Genomic DNA, 5676 nt, shown 5'->3' with positions numbered 1-5676 from the left:
TTTGAGGCCAGCCTGGTCTACAGAGTGGGTTCCAGGACAGCCAAGGCTATACAGAGAGACCCTGTCTCAAAAAAACCACAAAAAAAAAAAAAAAAAAAAAAAAAAAAGCGCTCTAGAGAAGGGAAGGAAAGTTCAGCTATAGGCAGGCTAAGCTTGACGTTCCTGTGGGAAGTCAGGAAGCATGGTGGCTCCCAGACATTTAGAAATGAGAGTTAAACAGCTCATCACAACAATGGATGTAAAGATGCTGTGAACACACGGGATCAGTGGAGGAGAGAGGGGACTTGATGAGACTGCATGAGAAGAGAGGGTGAGGACCAGACCCCTGCCCTGCGACAGTTTCTGGCCAGAGAAGAGGCAGATGGCACTCATTTAGCTTATCACTGTGTTTGCAGTATTTTGCACTAGGCATGGCATGCAGCAGACACCCAGGAAACCTGTGAACTGAAGTTTAAATGGAAACCCAACTTCTCAAGGGGAATTACAGAGTATGCCGCTCACAGGAAATGCTTCCGAAGTGGGGAAGTGTGAATTAAGTAGAACACTGCTCAGGCCAGAGAGCTTGCGACTGAGCTGAGCTTGGCGACTTTTCTCTCTCGAGAAAAGGTTACCGATGTGCATCTTGTCTGCTTTTGCCTGGTATGTGGGGAAATTCATCTCTGTTGGGGTTGCTCTGGTGCTGCCATTGGTGTTGATACGCATGACAAAAGCTGGCATACATGAGAACTGGCTTGTCTTGGGACAACCAGATCTTGGGGTACAGAATTTAGCATTTAATACCAAACTAGACCAATCCTAACATCTGTTCCCAAAGAGCTCACAGTCTGATGGTGACAAAACCGGTGCTTTAGTAATTACAGGTGTAGTCCCTGAGCAGCACACCGAAGGAAGCAACTGTCTAAATGGCGGCAACTGCTTTCCCATCTCAGCCAGCATGAAGTACCACCACAGCTGGAGCATCAAGTCTCCAGTCTCTGTAAGTAGTCCGGCACTTCAGTCCATGCCACCTCCAGCTGGGAAGATCTTTTTATCCTAATCCATGGGCCCAATACAGGAAAAAGGGTGGGGAAAAAAAAGCCACCAATCCCTGACCTCCCCAAGTTCAGGACTTGAAATCCCACCAATCCTTACTCCGGAAATCTCTGCATGCCCTGAAAAGCCCTGCCCCCCAAATAAATCCGATATATCCTTGTCCTTTGTTCACTTGCCTGCTGTCCACTTCCAGCAGCAGAAACAGCCACTTTTGGAATCTAAGTTCTGTATCCTGAACCCTCCCAATAAATCTCTTTTATGAGATTTGCTGTCTGGTATGACTTTCTCATCGGAAGAAGCCAAGAAGAAAAGCAATGAAAAGAAGCGAAGAAAGATCAGGGCTGAGGCTCCCGAGCTGCAACGCCTCTGCTGAGGAGGCTTCCTCTCAGAGCTGAGCGGTTCCTGGGCTTTCGGAATCCCTGGATACCCTCGCATCCGAACAGGAACATTTTCAATAGATACAACAACAGTACAGAGATCGTTGTAGCTAGTAAATGCGTGACAGAAACGGTGACGTTTGAACACTTTACATGTGCAGGATTCACTAGGGCAAGCAAGTGTAGAGAAAAGCAGCCTGCTGTAAAACCTTTGTGACCATGTGAGAAACAGCCTTGTAGTGACTTACATCTGTAATCTCAGTAGTCGTGAATGAGGCTGAAGCAGAAAGGCTGCCTTGGGTTTAAGGGCCAGCCTGTGCTACCCGGTGATTTCCAGGACAGCTTGGCATACAAAGGGAGAAAGTTACAAAAAAAAAAAAAAAAAAAAAAAAGGAAGAAAACACAAATCCCAGGGTTTCACTTTCCAGGACATTTGTGGTTCAACAGGTACTAATGTACTTCCTGGGCCCATGCTCTTAAAAAACTTCTCTGGGCCAAGTTTGAGGCCAACCTGCTCTACCTAGGGTGTTTCAGGGCAGCCAGGGAATCTGTCTAGAAACCTAGCTCCCCACAAAAAAATCCCCAAACTAAAAACCTCTCTGGGCTCTTATTGCCATTAAATAGGACAGGAGGCGGCTGTGGTCCCCTGAGGTCACACTATCAAAACAACTCCTCTCCATTTTGCGTTGCGTTTTCTGGATTCCGGGTGATCAAGTGCCTTCCTTTGTCGGGGCCTCTCGACAACTCGGTGAGGTACAAATTATGAACCTCACTTTCTACACAAACGATCTGCTCAAGGTCAGAAAGCGGGGGAAGGGTAGGGCACAGAACGAATGCCAAGAGGCCTGGTGGCCACAGAACTAGAGACTTTCCGGGGGACGTAAGCAGAAGACGAGTGGGTGGGGCTCAGGCCCCCCCCTCAGCCCCCGGGAGAGGCCTCTCCAAAATGGTGGGGTCAGTGGCGTCAGCAACGCCCCGGCCCCTTCCGTCCACCTCCCTCCCTCTTCCTCAGGCCACCCAGGCTGGAACGGGGGGGGGAGGGGGAGACGGAGTCGCAACGCAGCCGCCCACGTGACCGCCGATCCTCGGGCGCGTGCCGCCTAGCGGCGGGCCCAACGCTCGCTCTGCCTTGTGGGAAATAGAGTTCGAGAGGACGTCCGGTGAGTCAGGAGAGAGGCACCTAGGACTACATTTCCCAGAAGGTAGCGAACCGAGGCGGTAGCCGCCGTCGTCGGAGAGCGGGGACGCGGGGCGCGCTATCGGGCGGGGGCGAGGTTCGGACCGGTTGTGCCGTTGCGAGACTGCGGCTGTAGTCGTTCCGGCCGGTCAAGGTGAGTGAACGCGGTTGATGGGAGCGAGGACAGCTCAGCTAGTCTCTGTGTACTGGGCTTTTCCTCTTTTCTGGGCGCCGGCTGGGCCCCGGCGAGGGTAAGGCCTAGCGTGCGGCGGCTTCCCCCGCGCTCGGCCCGGGCCTGCTCCAGCGGCTCCTCCCCCTCCCCGCCCTTCTCCGCTTCCCTCCGCTCCGGCCTAGTTCTTCACCAGGCTCCGGCCGCCTTCTCTCTGGAACAGCTTGTACCCTTCTGTGCACTGTGCGGGAACGACGGCTCCCACCACCTCCACCTCCCCCCCCCCATCCTGTTTGGACGAACCTCGTTATTTGAATTTTTTTTCCGGGAACTCTTGAACGCCCTTCCCCCACCAGTCTCCATTGGCCTGGTTCTGTCTTCTAGGGCCCGTGTGGCTGATAGCACACTAAATGTTAATCCTCCCTTCTGTTTCTTTTTTCCTTGTTTGTTCTTTTTTGTTTGTTTGTTTTTTTCCTCTTACCTTGTGGCCCAAAGAGGCCTATTCCAAGTTTATTTCCTATCGGAAAAATAGTTCCCACTTTTCCTTTGGTTGCAAGTGAGGCCGCCTTGCGTTCCTTTGGTGATTGGCGTGTGCCCTGCTGGTGAGAAGCAGTTGTGTCCCACACTTAAAACAACTTTTCTCTATTTTCTTTGCTCTTGTGATTCTTCATGGGTGGAGCGTGGCGGCGGTAGTTGGCGGCAACATTGGTGGCCCAGAAGTTCGAAGCCATCGGTGAGAGCCCTATGTTAACGGGGAGCTTGCTAATTGGATAGAAGCAATATGGCAAGGACGTAATAGGACAGAGCCAAGAAAGACGGCTTTACCAGCTTTTGCGTTTAAATTTCAGTTTTTACTTCCACGTACTTAAGTTTTTTTTTCTTTTTCTAAAATGGCAGTGCACAACCCTGGCTACCTTTAGTGGATTATTGTAAATATTGAAAGAAATTCACTGAAGATTAACCCCTTGTTACCGGGTATGGGAGTTTTCGATTGTGGGTCCTGAGTCGAAAGGCATGTATCAAATTGTCTTTTTTCAGATCTTTCCTAGTTTTGTTTGTGGAAATACTGTCTGTGTGTAGTCAACCCTACTATTTAGACAGCTTAAGTGTATGTATTATTGTGGATAAATGTTAAAGACGGCCGGTGCCTTGAAACTTGTGGAAAAAAGGTCGTTCTTTGCAGTTTTTTAGTTCATTTGCAGATGTGTATCTTGAGTTAATATTAGTACTGAGTGAATCAAAAAAGTAATGCAGCTATTTTGGCATGATTGCTTTTTTTTTTTTTTTTTTTAATTTTTGTTTTTGCCTAAAACAAGGTCCAGGCTGGCCTCTAAACTCTATGTAGCTGATACTGGCCTTGAACTCTTGAGCCTCCTACCTCTACCTTAAAGCAGATTTTACTGGCTTTTGCCCCTACACCAAACTTGTTTTTTTGTGTGTGTTGTTTTTTGAAGACAGGGTCTCACTGTGTATCTCTGGCTGGCCTAAGATCCCAGCCTCCCACTGCCTTCCAAAGGTGAGCCCACCACTCTGGTTTGATTACATTTTGTAAAAAGAACTGGTTGAAGGTTACTGGATGGCTGGATGGCTGGGTGTGGTGGTTCTTGTCTTTAATCTTAACACTCCAAGGCAGTGGTAGGCAGGTTTCTGAGTTCCAGGCCAGCCAGAACTACATAATGAGAACTTGTCTCAGGAGTGGGAGGAGGCGGGAGGCACAGACAGACACAGAGACAGAGACAGAGACAGAGACACACAGAACACACTTAATAAAAATACCATTTGTTTTTCAGTTCTTTTAGTACCCATGTAGGATCTCTAGTTTTAGAGATTGATTTAGTCTGTGGGTAGGCCCTCTCCTGCCTCTGTCTCTTAAGTGTTGGTGACTGCTGAGGTGAACAGTCACACTTAGTAGGATTGGTATTTTAGTCTGCAGACTAAATACAGTTCCGTTAGAAAGGGGTGCTAGTAGTTGTTAGTGCTCCAGTGTTATCTTTGCTATCAAGTGTGGGCACTTTGGAGTTTGGATTAGTTAGTGAGATTATGGATCACACTCCTGGGGGTTAGTTCAGTGATAAAGAGCTTTTTAGAGTACTGGTTTTCCTTATTTCAAAAGAAAGAAAGAAAAACTATGGCGAGGGCTAGGTAGACTGGTGTGCTCTACCCAGGACTTGAGAGACAGAGACAGGTGGATCTCTGAGTTCAAGGTCAGCCTGGTCTACTTAATTCTCTGGCAGCTGGGCCTGTGTATAGATCCTCCCTCCAAAAATCCAAAACTATAGATAATGAAAAGTGACCTGCTTTGAATTGGTTATTTTTTGAATTCGTGTCCAGGATTTGCACAAAAGAGGTATTAGGCTGCCTGAGGAGTGCAACCTAAAGTTTATTTTAGTCGTCCCTCCCCCACCCCGTCCCTCTTGAGACAGGGTCTCTGAGACTAGTTTGTCCTAATGATATCTCAAATACATCAGTCACCATGCTTTTATATAGTTTATATTGGATAGATTTTTAAAATGCTACCTTGCTTCTTTGGAGACTTATCAGATCCTGAATTGAAGGAAATGTAATTGTGCTATGGGTCAAATACTAGATTTTGGTAGGTTGCTTCATGAATATCTAGGGCCAGTGAAGTAGCTGATTTGTCTATGAGTGGGTGAATGATTCAGTAGTGCCTGGTAGCCTACATATTCCCAGCATGTGCTGAGGCCTGGGGAATACAGTGCAGGAATCCTCTGCCTCCTCCTCCTGAGTGCTCGGGCTAGAGAGTGTTACCATACCTGGCCAGAGTTCTTGAGGAGAAAAGTAAGGAACCAGTTTTGTGGGGTATTAAAGAGAGAATACTCAGGTGGAAGGGATAATAATAGTAGGTGCTCAGACGGGAATGGATAGATTTCCTTCTCTCTCTCTCTCTCTCTCTCTCTCTC

General features: G+C 48.1%; 1 protein-coding gene across 4 annotated transcripts in view; it reads left to right on the top strand.

The window, feature by feature from the left end:
- Window positions 1-2641: 2641 nt before the first annotated feature.
- Window positions 2642-5676, top strand: part of Thrap3 (thyroid hormone receptor associated protein 3) — a 39176-nt gene continuing 36141 nt past the window's right edge. For 2 of the 4 annotated variants that reach the window (XM_021200440.2, XM_029539650.1), the window contains exon 1: window positions 2642-2740. The gene's annotated coding sequence lies outside the window, so the exon portion shown is untranslated. Of the gene's footprint in view, window positions 2741-2824; window positions 3489-5676 lie in introns of those variants that run through there. The other 2 variants (XM_029539652.1, XM_029539651.1) reach the window with 1 other exon arrangement.

The sequence above is a fragment of the Mus pahari genome, chromosome 6 (genome assembly GCF_900095145.1).
Source record: "Mus pahari chromosome 6, PAHARI_EIJ_v1.1, whole genome shotgun sequence".
NCBI lineage: Eukaryota > Metazoa > Chordata > Mammalia > Rodentia > Muridae > Mus > Mus pahari.
The sequence above is the reverse complement of the archived record's forward strand: the minus strand, read 5'-3'. Positions and strand labels throughout refer to the sequence as shown.